This window comes from Zea mays, chromosome 2, assembly GCF_902167145.1.
Source record: "Zea mays cultivar B73 chromosome 2, Zm-B73-REFERENCE-NAM-5.0, whole genome shotgun sequence".
In the NCBI taxonomy this organism is placed as follows: Eukaryota; Viridiplantae; Streptophyta; class Magnoliopsida; order Poales; family Poaceae; genus Zea; species Zea mays.
In genome coordinates, this window is record NC_050097.1 from 124,415,996 (window position 1) to 124,440,005 (window position 24,010).

General features: G+C 44.7%; 1 long non-coding RNA gene across 1 annotated transcript; it reads left to right on the forward strand.

Annotated features, from left to right (window-relative positions):
- Nucleotides 1-12,808: 12,808 nt before the first annotated feature.
- On the forward strand, nucleotides 12,809-18,058 carry LOC103646926 (uncharacterized). Its single transcript, XR_562545.3, has 6 exons — nucleotides 12,809-13,734; nucleotides 16,202-16,245; nucleotides 16,369-16,423; nucleotides 16,631-16,840; nucleotides 17,420-17,504; nucleotides 17,820-18,058. It is a non-coding gene; the product is annotated as an uncharacterized lncRNA (long non-coding RNA).
- The last annotated feature ends 5,952 nt before the right edge of the window (nucleotides 18,059-24,010 follow it).

Here is a 24,010-nt window from a genome sequence, read left to right on the forward strand (position 1 = left end):
TGATTATCTTTCCTGAAGCAATTTGCCTTGCCGGTTTCCATTTTCTCATGAATGTACTTCATGCCCTTATCTGTTCTTTGAGCATCAATAATTCTTTGTAGAAGAATTGACTCAAGCTTCAAATTTGTCAAGGTTCCTTGTTGGATTATCCTCAGATTCAACATTTCCATTTCTTGAAATAAAGTGGTGTCAAGTGCTCTTACTATAAGACAATGGCAAAAAGTCTTGCGACTCAAAGCATCTGCCACCACATTGGCTTTCCTGGGTGATAATGGATTTCCAAGTCATAATCTTTGATCAGCTCAAGCCACCTTCTTTGTCTCATGTTTAGTTCTGACTGGGTAAAGATATACTTCAAACTTTTGTGATCCGTATATAAATGGCAGGTATTCCCCAGCAGACAGTGACGCCAAATTTTAAGGGAATGGACGACCACAGCCAATTCCAGATCATGAGTGGGGTAATGTTCCTCATGCCGGCGTAGTTGTCTTGAGGCGTAAGCTATGACTTTTCCTTCTTGCATCAGGACACATCCGAGTCCACTGCCTGGCGCGTCACAATACACATCAAAAGGCTTTTCAATATCTGGTTGGGCCAAAACCAGTGCAGTGGTTAACAACACCTTCAGCTGCTCAAAGGCTTCGTTGCATTTCGAGGACCAATCAAACTTTGTATCATTCTTCAATAATCTCGTAATGGGTTTAACAATCTTGGAGAAATCCAGAATGGACCTGCGGTAATATTCAGCCACTCCAAGGAAACTCCGAACTTGATGTACCGTAGTAGGTGAGTTCCATTCTAGAATATCCTTGACTTTGCTGGGATCGACCGCAATCCCTTTAGCATACAATACATGTCCAAGAAACTAGATTTCCTCTAACCAGAATGCGCATTTGCTAAATTTGGCATACAATTGATGTTCCCTTAAGCGTGTTAGCATGATTCGTAAGTGCTTTGCATGCTCCTCTTCATTTTTGGAATAGATCAGAATGTCATCAATGAAGACCACCACAAACTTGTCTAACTCAGGCATGGATACCGAATTCATTAATTATGTGAAGTGGGCCGGAGCATTTGTTAATCCGAAAGACATCATCAGATACTCAAATAATCCATACCGCATAGTGAAGGCAGTCTTGGGTATATCCTCGGGTCGAATACAGATCTAATGATAGCCCGATCTGAGATCAATCTTAGAGAATACCCGGGCTCCAGTAAGTTGATCGAATAAAATATCGATCTGAGGAAGAGGATACGTATTCTTGATGGTAACCTCATAGAGGGGTCTATAGTCCACACACATTCGAAGTTTCTGATCCTTCTTCTTGACAAAAATTGCTGGACATCCCCATGGTGATGAACTTGGTCTAATGAACCCTTTCTCCAAAAAGTCTTGTAGTTGAGTCTTGAGTTCTGCCAGTTCATTAGGTAACATGCGGTACGACCTTCTAGAAATGGGAGCCGTACCGGGCTTCAATTCAATTACAAATTCCACATCCCTTTCAGGAGGCAATCTGGGCAAGTCTTCAGGAAAGACATCCAGAAATTCACATACCACTGGAATATCCCGAATTTCTTGTACTACGGTCTCAAAAACTTGTCCATATGCTTTGATTGGGACAACTATAGGGATGGACAATTGGACTTCTTCATGACCATAACTTAACTTAATGGTCCTTTGGTTTGTATTGATGATGGCTTTATTCTGGGCTAACCAATTCATTCCCAGAATCACATCTATATCTTGCCCCTTTATAACAATCATGTTTGTGAGGAATTCCCGTCCGTCCAAAGTTACGGGTTTGTGGAAGGCTACTTCCTTAGTAAATATTCGCCCCCCAGGTGAGTGGATAACAAATCCCTCCCTTGATTCAGTGCAATATACGCAATATTTCTCCACAAAAGTCTTGCTTATGAAGGTATGTGATGCACCAGAATCGAAAAGGATAACTGCTGGGTGGTTGGCAACGAGGAACGTACCCAACATCATCGGTTCGCCTTCCGGTGTAGTAGCAACCTGGGTATAATAGACCCGTCCATTTTTCTTCAAATTTTTGCCCGTTGAAGAGTTGGCCGTGTTCCCCTTTCCTTGATTTGAGTTCCCAGAAATATGCTGAAAGTTGGATTTGTTTTGCTTCAAATATGGGTAGTCCTTGATGAAATGTATGGACTTTCCAGAATTGAAGCAACAACTGGAGGAACTGGGAAGGGCTGGGAAACGAGTACTAGGGGCACTCGGCTGATTGGTCGGAGCGGGGGCAGGAGTGGGACGAATAAATACGGGTTGCTTGAATGGATATGTAGGTGGGCGAGGTGAAGAACGGTTTGGATTGAAAGGTCGGATTACCAACCTTGTTCTCTTTTTAGGTCCCTGAGTTGATCTTTCACCCGCATATCCCTTTGACTTTCTGTATCCCACATTTTTGGCTTCAACTGTCAGTGCTGTACTGACAACCTTGCTATATGTGAGGTCCAAACATGTTGCATCTTACGCTGGAGTCTGTCATTTAGTCCCCTCATAAAGCAATTCTTCTTTTTGAAGTCTGTATCCACTTGGTCAATGGCGTATTGGGAGAGGTGATTGAATTTATTGAGATACTGCATCACAGAATCTCCCCCTTGCTTCAGTCGAATGAACTCTTCTAGTTTCATTTGTAGCACTCCCTCCAGAACATAATGTTCCCTAAATGCCAACTTGAACTCTTCCCAAGTGACTTGATGTCCCACAAGTTGGATAGCAGAAAAGTTTGCCCACCAAGTGCTGGTGGGGCCTCTTAACTGCTGAGCGGCAAATAGGGGCTTTTGAACCTCGGTGCATCGGATTAGCCCGAATTTCTGTTCCATTACTCGCACCCACTCGTCAGCTTCCAAGGGTTCCTCTGCCTTGATGAAGAGCAGTGGTTGGGTTTTGGAGAACTCCAGATAGGTAGTATCTCGTGGTACTTGAGGGGGAACTCTTCCTCCGTGTTGTTGAAATTGGTTGTCCACCATTTTGCGCAGGAAGCGTGTGTTGTCGGCGGTGGCATTGACCAAGGCAGCGATAGCCTCGGCCAGGGTAGGAGGTACCGGTGGCGGATTGGGAGTGTCCTCCCCATCGCGGGATGTACCTGCCCCATCATGAGCACGGGTCCGGGATGGCATCTAAGGCAAAGAAACATTTAAAAAATATAACATGCCAAACATACACCATCTTAATTTCACTGCGGAACAGTAATAATTATATATACTGTGGCGGAACCGCCCGTATTATTCCAGCATAAGTGCCCAAGTCGCCCCCTTAAAGGCAGCAACACACTTAAACCGGAATAAATCGTCGGTCCCTCGAATCTAGTCCAATAAAGCCACTTATCCAGGATCGAATACCACTAGCTCACTCGAAGGTGGGGCACAGAGAAATACAATAAAGCATAATACCATAAATTAAGAAAGTATCATTAGTGATTACATTATCGGAGTTTCAGAAATAATAACCATAAATTTTAATGCAGCGGAAAATAACTAACAGAGAAAACCGAGTAACATGGCGAAGCCTGGCCATGCTACTCCTCCTGGTCCTCTCCTGCGGAAGCAATAACCCTCTCGACCATCTATCCCGGTGGCAGGGATGAAGGCCAAGTCACACCATCAACCACAACAAGGAGGTACCTGCAAAAATTATGCCACAAGCAAGGATGAGTATACTAATACTCAGCTAGACTTACCCGGTGTGAGGAGTCTACTCCTCTACCTGTAGACATGCAGCTGTTTAGCTGAGGGGTTTGGTTTGCCAAAAGCACTAGCTGAGTCTAAAATCAAGTTTTAGCTTTTCAAGTTTTAGTAAGACCCTTTTTAAACTAGATGTGTACCTAGCTAGTCATACATGGTCTCAAACATTTTTATCAATCAACATCATTTTGCCAGTCACCTCATTTCCACTTATTACTCAATGCAGTACAATGGATCAAGCAGTCTCATTAGCTGTGAGAAGCAGATGATTCGAATCGAGTTTTTAAACCTTGCAAGGTAAACCTAAACACACTATGTGGCGAGGCACTCCATCCCCACACACATCAAACGTCCCCATCGATTCCCCGTCAACACAACAGGGCTCACCGCCTTGGCGTACAATGCCTCACTGACCCCGACTGCCGTCGTGCAGTGACTACACTTGTACCTACCATAACCGGAATGGGAAACCACGTCTCAGGTCGCGTGAGGGGTAAAGTCTGCTGCCAGGTTCACTCAGGTACTAGGCTTACCGATTTACCATATTTCTCGGTATGTGTTTAGTACGTTCAAACGCTTGACACAGGTATCCGCACGTTAACCCTTATTCCAATTTCCGTCTCGTAGACCACGCATCCCCATGGACCTGTGTCCACCGACCATCATCATTCCGTTATCAAAATGGATACAACCAATTCCTGACCTCGCGCGAGTGCTAGAGAAATCACTCGACTTCTACCGATATCCCTAATTAGCAAAGCAGCTACTCGACCTAGCATACTAGTATCCATCTCAAAAGGATTCCTAAGTTCATGCAACTAGGGTTTCAATCAACTCCTACACTTAAGTGCACATTACAAACCTACAAACATTAAGTGCAGTAAAATAGTATATATAACGGTTATGCATAAAACCGGGGCTTGCCTTTAATTTAACACTTAGGTAGTGTTTGCTGGGGGAGGTACTCGCTTGGCGAGCATCCACTGGATGTCCATCCTTCTCTGGGTCGTCCACCAACTGCATCTTGTGGTTGGCACCACATCACGTGCACGATCAGCATCTCTCGGTCCTAAATGAGATGCAAGATGCATATGGATGAATATAATGAAAGTAGCACAAGATATACAAAGACACAGTGGCGAACTAAACATTAAATTGGAAGACACCGTAGACAACCACATGTTAGCTTTACTTATCTACACGTCGTCGGGCATACTTAGTTACTACCATTGGAAAGATGACGACGCTTACTTTACTTAACCAATACAAACATGACCACACAAGCATGAGCACGAGTGTTTACCACGTTCACTTTAATCATCCATTAGTTACCTAACATTAAATTAGTTAAGTACACAAGTTCGCTACGACTTATATATAGATAGACTTAGTTGAAAAGGAACTAGACACTTAATTGAGCATTAAAATTATTCACTAGGCAAACACTTATTAGACCCTCACTAGTTAGGTTCACTAACTTAGCGAGACGTATACTTGTTACTTATATAATTAGGCCCAATTGTATTAGTTATATTATCATTACTGCGGGTTCAACCAATCATCAAACGAGGAAACAGTCGACTCGAGTCAAACACAACAGAGTAGAGCATCCATCAAACATAACAAAATCGGAACAGCATCACAGCAGGTGCTTGTTTCAGTCATAACTCTTCAAATATTAATCCAAAAATAGCAAACTAGGACTTTTGGGAAAGCTTAAAACGTGCTCTACAACTTTGGTATTTTCACCTCAACAAGATTCAACACTTAGCAAGGTGAAAAGTGCTAACACAACAGATCTGTCCAGATTTGGACAGATTCAGACTTGTGAATTTGAAAATTCATAACTAAATATTCAGACATCCAAACAAGGTAATCTTAGACTTTCTGGAAAGATAATTAAATATTCTACAAATTATTTATAAACATCCCTGGCTGATTTAATATGTATCAAGGGTAAAATGCACTATGAAGGCTGTGCTGTCCAGAACTGGACAGATTCAGTCTTCACACTTTAAACATCCATAACTTAATCTTCCGACCATCAGAAATAGTGATCCAAGACTTTTTGGAAAGCTTGGCAAAAGCACTACATAACTTTTATAATCACCAGGAAGTGATTCCAGGTTTAATCAAATCAAACATTACAGTTTTCGAAATCTGTTCTGACACACAGCAACCAGTTTGTAAAATTTATAACTCTCAAACCGTCAGGCCTATGGTTATGAAATTTTAACACAAGCAAGATAAGAAGAGCATCTACAACTTTCTTATAACGACCACGAACAGATTGTAACATTAACGTAAGCAAACAATGCAGTTTCTGAAATCTGTACAGAATTTGGACAGATTCAGTTACTGAATTTGTAAAAAGCATAACTTCTAAACTGTCAGACCTATGGCTGTCAAATTTTAACACCATCAAGGTAATAAAGTTATCTACCACTTTTCTATAGCACATATCTACAGAAAGCACAATTTATTTCATCAAACATACAGTACGGGGAAATCACTGCGTGCAGTCCAAAACAACAATTAATAAATTTCAGCTCCTATACAATTCAAGAATTGCCGTGTTCTAGATACTTGAATTATTCTAACACTTTGACAATTGTTAGAGTTAAAATAACCAAGCGAGAACTAACTAGTAGACTTACTAATTTTTATACAAGTTATTTCGCGCGCTAGAACTACCATACACAATAAATCAACGCATTCACCACAATCATCAAATCCGGCATATATGTATATCGAAGCGCATTTCACCCAATAATTTGCATTTTAACTTAGACATCATATGAGCACTAATACTTTTCATCCGTGACCATAACCAGACGCATTTCGACTACAACCAGCAATTCATCGTGACCACGAGCTTAATCAAAACCATCTAACAAGTCGGCTAACCAGAGCAACCATATAGGCCGCTATACACCATACACATCGGCTTGCCTACTATTATCGCAATCCGAGACACAACATATATATCACAATCACTTACGCAATCGACTCCCACTTAACATGAGTTGGTTAATGACGTGACTATTTCCCAATTACCAACATACACCACCTTTCACCATTTTTGGATAACATGCGCGACACACAGCTATTGTAATACATCTCAAGTTCATTCAACCCTATAAGTAGAGCACTAGCACATTTCAGAAAATTTCCTAAGACTACGACGACAAGGCATGGATCTTATCATGCACATAAAAGCATCACAAACGTGTTTATGGAACCTATCAGTTAACTTGATCGACACACTACCCATGTTCTTTGCCTTTCAGAATTTATCGCATAATAGGAATCATCCCCATTTGCCGATGACACCAACAATACCAACTGACCTATTATTCACCACACGAACACAGTTACACGCCGCACACTAGTTTCTAACGTGATTCTCACATAATTCGTAATTCAACTACTCACTAACAATAAATCACGCACGACAACTACCACATCAACCGATTTATTTAATTGGAACACCGCCTGCCTAGCGTACCACTAGTTCCCACATTTTGACTCAAGCTCAAAAATACAGCCTTTATTTGATTATACAACAGCGACCTAAGCGTCGTGTTACCCAATGCATACATCCTTCCATGTCGCGAGTATAACCATATTACGGCATATACCCGCACACCTCAACTAATTATCTTACGCTACCACTACTATGATACACCACGGCACACACACATATGTGTACTAATTCAATCCTCACATAACTTGTATTTCCAAACTTACTCATCACATAAATTTCCATCGATGCATTTCTCACAACATAACCGACAATTTAAAAATTATCCTCACAGCAAACCACCCATCAAATACATTCTTACCGAAACTTAAAAACATCCAAACCCTCTTTCTACTCGTTTTCTTTCGCCACAAACTTCAATCCATACCAATACATTTTTTACACATATACACACACATGCACAACCTCGACCAAAGCTTAAATAGATTAATTCACAAAATACCAAGTGAACAACCTGGACGAATCGGGACTAGTCGCATGGGCTGTCCACAGGGCTCGGCGTTTCGTCGAACGGGCAAAACGCGAAGCGCGACGTCGATCACTAGCTGCGATTAGGCACACGTAGCAATTCAACATTTTACCGAGCACAAAAAAATATAAGAGCAGCAAGGGCAGCGGGGTGTCTCACCGGGGGTTTCGACGGCGTCGCTGATGGGGCTGCGCAACACAACAAACACCCGGCAGGCATCACGGCGTGCTGTTCACTGCGCAGCACCCCACCTAGACATCACGCCGAACACTTGGCATGCGCGCAGTGCTGGCAGCGAGGAAGCAAGATCGGCATAGGGTCTGCTCGCGGCGAGCTGCTGTTTTGTGGGGGGAGAAGAGGAGGAGCAGGGAAGGGCGCTGGCTTCTTGTTGCTGTGTGCGCGCTGGAGCTTGGGGGCGGGAGACGCTGCGCAGGGTGCCGGGAAAAGCAGGCCACGACCATGGGGAGAGCAGAGGTGAGGGGAGGTGGAGCTGTTGCTGGGCGCCGGCCATGGAGGGATGCCAGCCATGGCTGTGCGCTAAGGAGAGAAGGTGTTGGAGACCCTTGACGCGAGCAGGGGGCAAGTCCATGGAGAAGCCTCTGCGTGCAGGGGAGAAGGGTTCCCTGCTGCAGCCGTGGGGACGAAGGTCTCCCTGCTACCGAACGCCGTGGAAAAGGGGAGGAAGAAGGGGAGTTGGCTAAAGCAGGCCTGCACGAGGGAGAAGGAGCAGGGAGGGCGCTCGGCCATGGAGGCCGCTGCCCCTGCGCTGGCGTGCTGCTGCCGTGAAACAGGGAGGATGAAACATGCTGGCTGAAAGAAGAAGAGAGGGTGGCGGCTAGGGGGGTAGATGCAAATTTTCCAATTTGTAAGGGGATGCACTTCTATTTATAGAGAAGTCCTAGGGTTAGGGTTTCAAATGGGCCAAATGGGTTGGGCTGGGCTTGGCCCAAAACACGAATCGGGTTGCGCTAAATATTTTCTGGAATAAAAATGCTCCTGCGGAATTCATCGCAACGGAAAAAAAGAGCGAAATAGAGTTCGGACGAATGGACGATTAAGCGATTAATTCAGCCGATAGTCTAATTTGATTTCGCTCGAAAATAATTCCCTACGCGTGATTCGAAAATAAACCGTCTTGATATATAACCGGCTTTCGGATTTATGATTGGAAGAGACAAATCACGACCTTTAAAAATCATCGCCGATGTTGATTTTTGAAATCAGATTGGATACAGAGATATTAAGCCGAGTCGAATAAAATTGATTAGAGGACGATATATTGAGTATTCCGTTTGAGAGTACGGACTCAGATTAAAATAGTCGGACATCGATTGAGATTTGAGGAATTAGACTCGGGCTCAGATCAAACAACAACCGTCGAGAGTTTGATTTAATGAGCTTTCGATGAGATTTATAAATCGAGATTGATTATCGAGTTCACATTCGTGTCGAGAAATAAAAGTTTTAACACGCTCCAAAATTGGCTGTTTCTTGCGATCGAATAACTCCGACTTCAGTGAGCTTCCATGAATAATCCTGATAAATAGAGATAGACACGATCAAAACAGGAAATTTTCACTGAGCATACGAGATTAGGATAAATCTCCCGACATAACACAAAACTGACACCTGGGGTGTCACATATACTCCATTATACAACTCAACTGCCTTACTTTTTTACATAAGTACATTACTTAAACTATACTACTCTAATCTTCTTCATCCTTAGCTGTTCTGCTGCCTGCTTCAGGAGACCGTTCATCTGCAAGATTCATAGAAGGAGGGTCTCCAAAAAGGTCAATCCCCCCATCAAATCCTCCATTTGCGGTTCCAGATGGTCCAGCTCCCATTGCTGCCACATCGGGTGGCACATTCGGGTGCAGCCAATCATACAATACATGCACTTCTTCATGTAAGGTGTTGCAGAACGCTTGCAGGTTTTCGAGGGATGCGCTAAGTTCTGCTACTCGAGCTAGAGCTTTGGCTTCACAGTCCCAAGCAAATGAGCGCGAGTTGACGGCCCAGTCAATGGCCGTATCGCGTTCCGTAATTTCTTACTGCAGGCGATTAACTTTGGGTGATAGTTCAGCAATGCGGCGACTATCCCGCGCACGCTCCCTACACCCGTGACGTAGTTCAGATCTGAGGCGATCTACTCTAGCCTCCAAATCCCTGATGGGGTTGTTACTTCCACCACTGCTTCCTTCATGCCTGGATGCCAGTTGATGTCGAGGCACACCATGAGGTCCAGTTGATTTGCGCTGGGTAGTTTTAGTGCGCGCCATATCTTCTTAAGAGGGGAAGATTTATTAGTATAGTTTAAACATAATGCATGCATAACCTAATAATTATGGGATCAATCTTTCGTCGATCCCTTACTTCCTTATATACTGCACTGTATTACCCGATTTCACAAGATAAGGGACTACCAGAAAGTGGTAAGGTAAGAATGAAAGAATATTTTAAAGTAAGTGTTTGAAAATTCTTTTGAAGTACTACGTAATGTCTGAAGAGACGGGCTTCGCTCCGATACCAGCTATCACCGAACCTCCCAAGGTATTAGGCCCACCTATAGATGTCCTTGTCCTAAGGACCTCGGACAACCATGTTGATGCACATAATCACTCGACAAGTTCGGTCTTCTGTATCGTCATCATATCGCCCAAGAGCGCTTCACCCATCACGCAGACTGTCGGTACCCTAAAACTAGGGTACCCCTTACTACTGTATAAAGACGCAGTACCCACGCGACTATTTTTAGTCACGTGGTAAAAGAGCTGTATGTGGGACCAGGCCATGACTCGCCCCAGCCTCGGGTGACTACTCTGGGCCAGCAACAGCACCTGACCCCACCACATGGGTGGGTCCGGTGCCGCCACATGTCCAAAGAAAGTAACATACTCTGAGGCATCACCAGTGAGTCCGGACCCCCATGGGAAGGTGTCGGACCCCTGTATATATGGTCCGGGCCTCCAAGTTTGGTCCAGGACCTCCACGTATGCGAACCAGACCCCTGGAATGGGATCCGGACCCCCCCTGTATGGGGTCTAGGCCACCCACAGTGGGGTCCCAGGGTCCCAGGACAGAGCATACCTGGGCCTTAATCAGGACTGAGGTGGGGGTCCGGTGCTGACACGTGTGCAGACCTGATCTGGTGGGATCCGGACCTTATCACATACACTCCTGCTCCCCGCCCAGGCGGAGACCCGATGCTGCCACGTGGCCTACTGCACGCGGCGTAAGCCAACAAGCGGAGCCTGGCATAAAGCCTCTGGGCTACGCGCGTCTTTGCATTTATTACGGATAAGACGTGCGCCTGTCCATTCCAGTGACAGGCGGCGCGCCCACACTACTAGAGATATACTTATTTAAGACACACATTTTAAGATGGATATCAGTGCATTTTATATAAGCGTCTTTTATCATATGTTGACGAGTAAGGTAAGACGGTTTGATGGAGACCCGTCTTTAATAAATAAGTGTTTTGAGACTGTTACGTCATAAGAAATGTCTTATATTGATTTAAGACGAATTATTATTGAAAACCGTCCTAAATAAATATACCTTTTGAGTCATTAAGATTGCAAGAATTGTCTTAGATTTTGGTTAGTATATTAGACACTTCTGTATATGAAACCGACTCAAATAAAGATATTATTAGAGTCGTCTAGACCATAAGGACTGTTTTAGATGTTAGTGAGTATAATAGACACTTCTAAATATGAAACCGTCTTTGTATGATATTTCTAATAGAACGTAATGTGAAAAGGTGTAGTAAATAGTGAATTTGACTTAGTTTGATGATATAGATGATATAAAATGTAAAACTTATCTCTGCAACTTGATATAGATGGTAAATTGGATCCACATGCGACCTAATCGTTAATATATCACATAACAGGCCTAAGTCATATTTTTTAGCTTTAATCCCTAATCCCTATCATTTATGTACCAAGGGGTTTACGAAGGTATACCTATCCTATGCTGAATATTTCAGTACTGTTATATTTATATTGCCAAACTCAAAAACCTCACCAGTTCATAGATTCAGACTAAAAAAGGAAACCTAGCATATAAATGATTCCTTAAGCTGCTTCCTCGCTACATCCACGTCATTATTTTTAATTTGAATCACACGATCCACATCCAATGGATGCCTCTATGACGGGTGCACTACCCTGGCTGCCTTGGATTCTCACCGCGACAGGATGCTTCCAGAAAAGTAGAGTTTCATGGTTCGCCGTTCATTTTTGGCAGCGAAACACACTACAACATATATGGCCTTTTATGACGAATAGTCGATGGCATTAGAGTAATTCGTCATTAAATCTTATTTATGACGATTTTCAGAAGATGACTTAATATAGCGACGAAAATTTAACCTCTATCATCAAAACCATCATGACATATTCTAGCATCATGTTTATGACGGTTTTCTATGATGATATAGGAATCATCATATGAATAATTCGTTATAAACTTCTCAACATAATAATTACAATGATATTGCATGACAGCGCGCACATCTCATAGATATATGATGTATTTAAAAAACTATTATCCATATTAGCTCGCGTGACTCACCATCAAGGGCAGGTCATATTTTCATATAGCCTTTTTTGTTTGACACGTTGTCATATATTATTAGAGTGTAATGAGCTTTTGTCGCTATAACTCAAACTCTTAAAAGAACTTGCATCACCAAGCAGAACCGAGAACTATACGTCGTTGCAATATATAAACATTTAATATTAATTAAAATTAATTAAAGTGTCAAAATATATTTATGAAGTTATTCCTTTCGTTTATGAAAAATGCTACATATAAATTCGCCATAGAATAACTTCATAAAAATATACCGAGGATGTCTTATTTTCTAAAAAAATAGATCAAAATAGTTAGAATCTCTCATCTTCGTGGAGCAAAGCTCGCAGCTCATGCGTCCACGTCACAGCTTTCTTCCACAGCCATTCGATGGACATCGCACGGGCACGAGTCTGTCGTTTCAGCTCTAGTGACGCGATGCTTCCGAACTAACCGGCCATCTTCTCTCCCTTCTAGGCTTCTACATCTGGCCGCCGCTGCGCTACACCCCGCGCGACCGTGCCTATGGCCGCCACCGCTACGCTCCAGGTGACCTCCCGCGGTTCCACCTTTCTCTCCCTTCCTCCTCCCATCGCATCCCCAGTCTATCTATCCTCTCCGCCCACCTCTACCGTAGCAGCGCGCCACCACCTCCGCGTACTATGTCTGGATCTCTGAGCCCACCTCCATCGAGGAGCGCCGCCGTCTCCTGCTCCAACGGCTTCACCTACCCGTCGCCTTCCCCGACTCACAGCTCGCCTCTACCTCCTGCTCCAGCGACGTTCAACGCTGCCGGTATGGGCGATCTTCGTCGCTCTGGTGGACCACGTGACGGCGGTGGCGGATAGCAACTCAACTAGGAAGTACTTCGCCACGACGGTGATGGACTTCCAGCAACGGTTCGCGTTGGAGTCCGTTGCTGGCATCTCGCGAGATGCCCCGACCCATCATCCATTTCACGCGCCAGCAAGAAAGTAGATAAGAACACATTGCATTTTCAGTTTTTGATGTCGAACACAATCGTTCAGCTCTACTTTCTCTGCAAGTAACCACAATACTTTATTGCCCATATGCATGATCTTGGTCGTGTGAATTTCATAGAGCTTTCAACCATACATCTTCTTGTCATCTGTTCTGCACTTTAAACAGAAGATGTCTCGTCCTGGATAACTTTGGGAAGCCAGCCATCATAGCCCCAGACAGCATAAACCCATGGTGGTCGCTCCTTGAAGAAGCTGTGAAGAGTGCTGGCAACAAGCTTGGCAAGTTAGAGATATTCCCAGCCTCTACTAACTCTTGCTACTTCCGGCAGATCAGATTACCAGCATTTGGTTTTTCATCTATGACGAACACCCCGATACTGCTCCATGAGACCATGACCATAATGTGGTTTGTGTCATTGGTTTTGGTTTGGCCTTCTGACGCCATTAAGGTATATCCATTCTTTGCAATTGTTGTATCTAGCATGCTTGTTGAACCAACATTTTTGTATCATGTAGTTTCTGAGCAAAAACGAATACCTCAAGGGAATTGGGATATATGAGCCCATTATTTACAGGTCTAATCTTTTAATTCTGAAGGTAATAAAACAAGTAGTGGAAATGAGGAATAGCGTTTGTCACAGTGCAACAATATGTGCCAATGCAATCATACATGCGAGAACTACTGTCCTTCACACACTAAAAAAGGGGAAAATATTTTCTTTCTAATTGGTGCCTTGTCACTAGCTACAGAGGTGGAATGCCTGTTTTAGAGTTCATTTAGGTTTGGATTGTCAATCCTGTTTTAGTATCTTTAGTGCATTATATACATTTTTTTTCTCGAACACGCAGGAGAACTGCGTATCATTATATTGAAAGAGAGAAAGGTCCGAAATGGACCAAAGTACAATGCCATAACAGGCAAAAATAAATAGAAAATAAAACAGTGCAGCCTCATGCACTAGGAAAAGCCCTAGCCCCCCTAGCAAAAGCAGCCAGAAGCCCAAGACTCTCGAGCTGCTTCGCACCAGCCATACACCAGCACTCCACAAAAGCCTCTGAATGGTGCTTAATGACGGGTTGACACCATCAAATACCGCCTTATTGCGATGCAGCCATAAACACCAGGCCCTCAGGATAATGAGACTATGGAAACCTTTTCTGATATGTCTGGGGACCCTCCTATGCACCTTGCCCCACCAATCCACAAAAGAGCCCGCCTCCCTAGTAGGCGTAAGATGTCCCATCCTCAAAGCTGAAAATATCACATGCCAAAATTGTCTAGCGAAACTGCAAGAGCACAAGAGGTGCAAGATAGTTTCCTGCTCTTGATCACATAGTGGACAGACCACCGGGTGAGGTAATCCTTTCCTCTGAAGTCTATCCGCAGTCCAACATTTATTCCTTATCGCCAGCCAAACAAAAAATTTGCATTTGGGGGGTGCCCACGACTTCCATACCCATTTCCATGGCTGGAAAGCAATAGCTCCCATAAACAATGCCGAATAACAAGATTTGGAAGAGAAAACACCAGAGCTCGAGTGCACCCACACATGTCTGTCTTCCTCCTGATTAAGCACCACTCCACTTAAAGCATCCCACAGCTGCAAATACTGATGTAGGCCAATCAAAGATAAAGGATTCGTGATATCGCGAACCCACTGCCAATTATGCAACGCCTGAGCAACAGTTCTCGAACTAAATGGCCTGCTGCTCACCATATTAACCACTTCAGGAGCAAAATCCTGTATCCTCTGCCCATTCAGCCATCTGTCTGACCAGAAGAAAGTATTGGTCCCCTTCCCAACAACAGAGATCACCGAAGCATTAAAAAATTGCCTAACTTGCTGCTGCACAGGGATACTCAAACCAAGCCACGGTCGAGTTGGATCAGTCTTCTCAAGCCAGAGCCACTTAGCCTGCAGTGCCCAACTCATCAATTGCAAATTAGGAACACCAAGACCCCCTAAACTTAGTGGCCTTGTCACACTTTCCCAAGGAACAATACAACTTCCACCATTCACTTCCTTTCGCCCTTTCCAAAGAAACCCTCTTCGAATCTTGTCAATTGATTTAATAACCCATTTGGGAATTTTAATGGCAATAAGGAGATAAATTGGGATGGCTGATAAGACAAACCGCACCAATGTTGTCCTCCCGGCCAGGTTCAATAAACGAGCCTTCCAGTTAGGGAGTCTGTCTGCAATTTTATCTATCCATAGCTTAAGATCATTTCGCTTCAGCTTCCTGTCTGAGATTGGCAGCCCCAAGTAAGAGCAAGGAAATGAGGCCAAATTGCACCTCAGCACATTGCAGCCCTCTTGAACCGCATGCTCCTCACATCTGATAGGAATAGCAAAACTCTTATTCATATTGGTAACCAATCCAGATTTTCAGAGGATTTATGCAAAATATATTTGTATATTATTATGTGCTAATTCATAAATATCTGTATATTATTATGTGCAAAATATATTTGCTATTCCTTTGCAAATATAATAATATTATTATGTTACCCATTGTATATTTGTGCATAAATATATTTATGCAAAATATATTTGTATATACAAATCTGGATTGGTTAAATAATATACATTGTATATTATTTACAATGTATATTATAGTAAAAATGTAGCACATAAATATCTCCGACATCTTGCTAATAATAATATACAAATATATTTTGCATAAAACCGAATTAGCTTAATTGATATATGCCTAAATCAACTTTCAGTTCTGAAAATGTCTATTTGTTCATCCCTTAATGGTGTACCTTGCCTTGGCGAGACCTAAAACAGTTGGAATGTTTACGTTATTGATTCTATTTCGATATCCTTAATGCATTATATGCATATGAATTTGCATATTTGATATTGTCTTTTAAATAACTATTTGGCTACATTTGAATGACATCTTTAGGACCACAGTGACGGTTCAGATAGCCATAGATTCAGATGAAACAGGTGAGGTTCTACAATTTCCTTATTACTTTTTTTAAAAAGTCTGTTTTACTCAAAGAAATTGAATTTTATATAGTAGCTAATTATCATTACCTTTCTAAATAACTATTTGTGCTACATTTGAAGGACATCTTTAGGACTGCAGTGACGCTTCAGATACCCACAGATTCAGATAAAACATGTGAGGTTCTACGGTTTCTTTATTATTACTTTATTTTTTTTAAAAAAGAATGTCACCTACATCAGCTTGGTTAGTATTCCCTCAAATCACTATTGATCCAATTTAGACCATTAAGAAAAAACACGAGCATAGTCATTACAATATTTTCACTCTTCAAAGCCATTAAAATCCTACGAAGGAAATTGATGTTTGTACATTGTTTTTCAGGGCATATGTAGTCATAGTGCTCTCCTTCTATTTCCTGTCACTTGATGACCTGTTTCACAAAGCTCAATTCATATTAAAAAGGATACTCTGCATTCTCCTCATCTTTAAGTACGGTGATCCATATTTTTATAAACATTGTCTTGGAAAGCTGGAAGGTGCTATACATTATCCATGTGTTAGGTGGGCAAGTCATCTTACGCCAATGAGAAGGTAAACAATCCGATCATATTTAACTGTTTCTTTCTACACATTGTACATTTACATTTCTTCCCTACTTACATGGTGAAGCTATCTATAACTTTATTTCAACAACGTAAGCTTCTCATAACTCATCTCACCTGCTGAAACTATTGATAACTTTATTTAGGCAAATTAGCAGCTTCTACGTAATTGAACTGTGTGATGAACCTGTCTACAATCAGACTGTAGTGTGTGCATCATATACCATGAAGCGTTATAGGACCCTTATTTACTTAAGCATTTTGGGAACAATAGAACGATCTCTAAGCTATATGGGGGTCACATTTTGCTCTATTTCCTTAAGCAGAAAGAGGTGAAATGGCCCTCAAGCATAAATTATTAGTTTTTAGGAATCTCATGTATTGCTGAAATACTGGATTTTCAGTACCTACTTAGGGACAACTCACAATATCTGAGTTATATGGGTTACACTATATGAATATATGATTGCATTCATTTCCTTCAAATCTAGACTCGTTCGGAATCCGCTGGTGAAAATGGATCTTCTATGATCATGTCAATTCCTGACATTTAAAATACCTTTAACAGCTTAGGTTGAAGTCAATGCCTTGGCACAACTAATGACATGGAAAACAACGGTCTAGGTTAACATGGGCTTCAGATTGCATTGCTGGTATGATTTTTTCCATCTGACAATAGATTTCAGTTAACATTTGTCATTTATAGTTTTCAGTCTAGGAGAAGTCCTAGCACTGAAGATAGCAGTAGTTATTTTATTTGAATTATATTTTATTTTTGACACATGATTTTTTCCATCTGACAATAGATTTCAGTTAACATTTGAATTATATTTTATTTTTGACACATGCAAAATCCAGCATTATTCCATCCTTCCTACACATCGATATGACCTTTGTGATATGTCACAATGTGAGGTGTTCAAATGTGTCTAACTACTAATTATTGCCTTTTCCTATTTGTTGTATAGGGAAAGATGAAATGGAATTCAAATTTTGGTGGCCGCACAAGTGTGAAGACTTGAATTCATATATATACTTAGTTAGGCTCAACGTTAGCACAAACAGTTGATGACCAAAATTTTCAATTAGTATTTTAGTTTGGATTTAGAGTACACTTATGTATAAGTTATTTGATAATTGCTTGTTTATGAGATATTGAATGATACTTGTCTATATTATATTAATTATAATGTTATTACATATATGTGTATATGTGTATTTCTCTTTCAAATTATTATGATGTGGTATCTCAAAAATAAATATAAATTGAAGAATTACGTGCCATGTAAGTCATTTCGTTTAAATCTTAATAAGACGGTTTCGAAAACGTATAATATCAGTCTTCTAAATAAGATGGTTTTTCTATTGCAAACGTTTATTATTATATGATATTTTATACAGTTTGATAAATACTTTGTGACTTATATTGTTCGTATTCTCGACGGTTGTTTATAATAAGTGTCTTAAATAAAAACCTAATTAAAGACGGTTTATCGGACAAAATGACTTAAACAAATATCTTTTTAGACGGTTATAAATTAAAAATTGTCTTATATAATATGTTTTAAGACAGTTTACAACCATCTTAAATGTGGGATATCTTTTGCGACCCCATCAAATCTGGACACTTCATAAGCGTCTTAATAACTGAAAATTAACCGTCCTATATAACATGATCTGTAGTAGTGCCAGTTCACATTGCGTGGGCCGTGCTGTTACTCACATGTTACCATAGCAAGGACAATGACTCACCATTACTCACACGTTTCCAAGAAAAGGGTGACTGCGTATCAATGCTGCATGGACTGCAATCATCATGACTCCCGCTGATTACTCATGTGTTACTAAGGCGGAGGGAATCTGAATGGCTCCTCCTATACGCCTCTACTCATGTGTACTGTCAGCATTAATTATTCACATAATGTATTCCTTCCATTATGCTCCTGTGCCCGCATGTCGGAGCTCAATGTCCTTGTATGTACCCCTTCTTAAACTATAAAAGGGAGGGGACACAACATTACATGGGACACGCTCAATACAACTTACAGACAGTGGAGGTAGGGTATTACGCTCCAGCGGCCTGAACCACTATAAACCTCGAGCGTTCTTGTGTTCATCCGAAATTCATCAAATAGGCAAGCGCTTAGGCCCCCTCCTCATCTTAGGATTAGGGCGGGTGCATTCCGCCACCCGACCGGAGGATTTTCCCACCGACATTTGGTGCGCCAGGTAGGGGGTCTGGTTTTAGTTTTTTCGCTTGTTTTCTTGCTCGACATGATGGTTCAGATCGTCGAGCACCGTGACTTGTCTCCCGAGGACTTCCTGATGGAGGAAGGGGCAACATCTTCCGTGCCACGAGGCTCTTATCGCCCTACGCCTGGTGATGCTGCTATGCACGCTACGCAGCAGCACACGCCCGCACAGACATCCAGGGCTCTGTCGGAAGCTGCTCCTGGTGGGGCGTTGTCTGCAGCCAAGGAGTTGCTACGTAACCCTCCAAGCTCCACGGCCTCACCGGGGGCCATGAGGCAGTGGCGCAAAGATGTCGACCGTCTTCTCGGCATGGCCCATCCTGGCTCGGCCAGGTCCAGGCCTCGATCATTCCGGCGTCAACGCGAGGCGTCGGCATATGTGCGCTCACCCTCAGTGAAGGGTGCACAAACTGACGACCTGCGGGCGGAGCTCAACCACAGGCGTGCGGCGACTTGGCCACCCAAGTTCCGGCCACACCTGCTGGAGAAGTACGATGGTACATCAAACCCATCAGAATTCTTGCAGGTCTACGTCACCGCCATTACGGTAGTTGGTGGAAACAGTGCCGTAATGGCAAGCTACTTCCATGTAGCCTTGACCGGGCCAGCCCGGACCTAGCTCATGAACCTCACCCCGGGGTCGATCTACTCCTGGGAAGAGCTCTGTGCATGGTTCACAGCTAACTTCACCGGTGCTTATCAGTAGCATGGTGTGGAGGCTCATCTCCATGCAGTAAGGCAGGAACCCGGGGAGACTCTCCGGGCTTTTATCTCCCGCTTTAACAAGGTAGGAGGGACTATACCTCGCATCTCTGATGCCTCCATTATCACTGCTTTCCGACAGGGATTGCGTGATGAGAAGATGTTGGAGAAATTTGCGACACATGACGTAGAAACCGTCACTACGCTCTTTGCTCTGGCCGACAAATGTGCCAGAGCTGCCGAGGGCCGTGCATGGCACTCGACACCGCAGACCGGAGTTACCTAGACAGGCGGCTCAGGTGCCACCACCCAGGGCGGTGGCAAGAAGAAGAAGAAGAACCACGGTCACGATAGGCCGCAGTCTGGTGCTCCGGTCGCCGTAGCTGTGGCTGGGGGTCGGGACGAGCGCGGCAAGCGCCCACGACAATAGGGAGGTAACAGTGGATCATGCCCTGTCCATCCCAACAGTCGCCACAGCGCCTCGGAATGCTGAGAGATCCTCAAGCTTGTGAAGCGCATCAGCGAGTGGCGTGAGCAGGCCTCCAAGGATGGCTCGAAGCCTCGTCGCTGGACTGGGAAGGAGAAGGTCGACGAAGGTGACCTGGCCGCGGGAGAACAGGACCTCGAGTATCAGTCCCCCGAGCAAGTCCTCAAGGACATCCTCACTGGAGACTCCGACTCCGGTGAATGACCGCCGCAAGAAGCTATACGTGATGTATGGCGGAAGCTGGGAGCTCACCTCCTGTAGGAACGTGAAGTCCCTGTGCCGCGAGGTCCTTTCGGTGACCCAGGGGTCCCGAAGGCAGCCCCACATCAGCGGTGGCGGAGCACCACTATCTCCTTCAGGGCATCCGACTGCCCCGAAAACATGGCAGGGGCCGGCATACTACCACTCATCACCGCCCCTGTCATCGCCAACATGAGGCTACATCATGTCCTGATTGATGGTGGAGCTGGGCTCAACGTCATCAGTCATGCTGCGTTCAAGCAGCTGCAGATCCCAGGATCCCGACTAGGACCCTCTCGCCCATTCTCTAGAGTGGGCCCTCAACCGGTGTATCCCCTTGGGAGCATCGCACTCCCAGTTACATTCCGGACTGAGGAGAACTTCCGCACTGAGAACGTTCAGTTCGACGTTGCGGAGGTTAACCTCCTTTTCAATGCCATCATTGGCAGGCCAGCTTTGTACCGATTCATGGCCATTGCCCATTACGAGTACTTGGTCCTCAAGATATCGTCCCCTGCTGGGGTCCTCACCGTGTGGGGCGACCGCCCTGCTGCGCTTGCAGCTGTCGAGAAGTTGCACGCCCTGGCGGTAGAAACCGCTCGCCCGGATGATGGGGGAGGGACCCCTCGACTTCTTATATCAAGGCACCTACCAAGGTGCCTAAGGTGCAACCATCTGGAGCAGATGGCGGTCCCGTCAAGACCATCTAGCTCGGTGGGGATTCCTCCCAGACCACTCGCATCGTGGGCAATCTAGAGGAGAAATAGGAAATCATGCTCGTTGCCTTCCTCCAGGCAAATGACGATGTATTCGCATGGGAACCGTCGCAGATGCCTGGGATCCCCATGGAGGTGATCGAGCACCATCTAAAGATCCACCCTGACGCAAAACCGATGAGTCAGAAGCCTCGGAGACAGTCCATTGAGCGGCAGGATTTCATCTATGAGGAGGTCCGGAAGCTGCTGCGCACTGGCTTCATCGAAGAGGTCCATCACCCAGTATGGCTGGCCAATCCAGTCATCGTTCCCAAGGCTAACGGGAAGCTTCAGATGTGCATCGACTACACCAACCTCAATAAGATCAAATCGCGGATTCTACCTCTGGGTGCGACCTCCTGTCCTTCCTAGATGCTTACTCTGGTTTCCATCAGATCCAGATGTCTAGGCAAGATAGGAAGCATACCGCTTTTGTAACTGTGGATGGGCTTTAATGTTATGTCGTAATGCCTTACGGTCTGAAAAACACCTTGTCAACATTTGTATGGGCGATGAGTAAGACTTTTGGTGACCTGATTAGGGACAGGGTAGAGGTATACGTTGATGACATCATGGTCAAGATTAAGAGAGGGTTGACCCTAGTGGAAGACTTAACCGTAGTCTTTGACAAGCTGCGGGCAACACGCACGAAGCTGAACCCCGAAAAGTGTGTCTTTGGTGTCTCTGCAGGGAAGTTGTTGGGATTCCTAGTTTCACACCGGGCCATTGAAGCAAACCCAGAGAAGATCAAAGCAATTGAGACAATGAGGCCTCCGACCCGAATCAAGGATGTCCAGAAGCTTACGGGGTCACTGGCCGCTCTTAGCCGCTTCATCTCAATACTGGCCGAGAGGGCACTACCCTTCTTCAAGATATTATGGAAGTCCCGCCCATTCTCTTGGACTGAGGAGGCAGAACGAGCCTTTCAAGAGTTGAAGCAGCACCTTGTGTCCCTAACAATACTGGTAGCTCCAGATCCAAGGGAGCCATTGTACTTATACATTGCAGCGGCTACAGAGGTGGTGAGCATGGTGCTGGTCGCTGAAAGGACGACACAACATCCCAGGGGAGTCAGAAAGCTCCCATAGGAGAAGGTGGTGGTCCGACCACCACGATGGTGATGGAAGGTCAAGAGTTTGAGGGCTCAGGACCAACCACAGGGGTCCGAACCATCCAGAAGCCAGTCTACTATGTCAGCGAAGTCCTCCATGAGGCAAAGGCCAGGTACCTTGAGACGCACAAGCTTATCTATGCTATACTTGTTGCGTCCAGGAAGTTGCGCCACTATTTTCAGGCACACAGGGTCGTGGTGGTGACCTCCTTCCCGTTAAGGGAAATCCTCCACAACTCTAATGCCACAGGCAACATCGCCAAGTGGGCCGCGGAGCACACTGAGTTCCAACTGGACTTCTATCCTCGCCACACTGTCAAGAGCCAGATTCTGGCTAACTTCATCGTGGAATGGACCCCTTCCCCGAGCGCTCCTGGGGGTCCGGATCCCGATTCGGACCCCACACCTGCGGAGCCTAGGGCTCCAGTCTTCACCGAGCCCCACTGAATGCTCTTTGTCGATGGATCCGCCCGCCAGCAGGGTGGCGGTGCTGGAGTGGTCCTCATCGACCCAAGCAGAGATCAAGTGAAGTACATGGTGCACCTTGAGTTCAAGGCCACCAACAACATGGTAGAGTATGAAGCACTGATTTTTGGCTTGTCTGCGGCCCTATCCCTAGGGATCCACTAGCTCCTCGTAAAGGGGGACTCCCAGCTGATTATCAAGCAGGTCCGCGGAGAATGTAGCTACAATGAGCCTAGGCTCGCAGCTTACCTCCTCCACGTAAGGAAGCTGGAAAAGGATTTCATTGCCCTGGAACTACAATATGTTCCTCGGTCTAACAACTCAACAGTAGATGAACTCTCCATGAGGGCATCAACTTGGGCACCCGTGCCCAAGGGCATCTTTGAAAGACGGCTGCTGAGACCTACTGCCCAGCCTGCCGAACCGGGCGAAGGGGCCGAGACTAGCACCTCGAAGCTAGCGGTCCCGGTGGCGTTCCATCTGCAGAACCCACCAAGGGTTGTGTGTGCTATAGAGGGTCTTGCCAACCTCTTAGCGCCATAGCCAGTAGCTCAGAGTGGTCCCGATGCATGGATCTCTGAGGTCCGAGACTACTTGAAATAAAATATCCTTCCTGAAGATCATGTGTCCGCAGAGCGCATAGTGCGGTTGGCTAAACGATATATGGTGGTAGAAGGGGATCTATACCGCTGTGGCGCCAACGGCATTCTCATGCGGTGCATCACCCAGGAGGAGGGCCGTGAGTTGCTCGTGGAGATCCATGGAGGTGAGTGCGGAAGTCATTCATCATCCCGCACACTGGTTGGTAATGCCTTCCGGCACGGTTTCTATTGGCCAACCGCTCTCCAGGATGCAGCTGAGTTGGTAAAGTCCTGCAAAGCATGTCAGTTCCATGCAAAGCAGATACACACACCGGCTCAGGCTCTGCAAATGATTCCACCCTCCTAGCCATTCGCCGTATGGGGGGTGGATATCCTGGGACCATTCCCCAGAGCTGTCGGCGGGTACCGTTTCCTCTTTGTTGCTATCGACAAATTCACAAAGTGGCCAGAGGCCACTCCTGTGGTCAGTATCACCCAGGGTGCTGTTGTTGCCTCCCTCAAATCGATTATCTGTAGATTTGGGGTCCCAAGCCGTATCATTACGG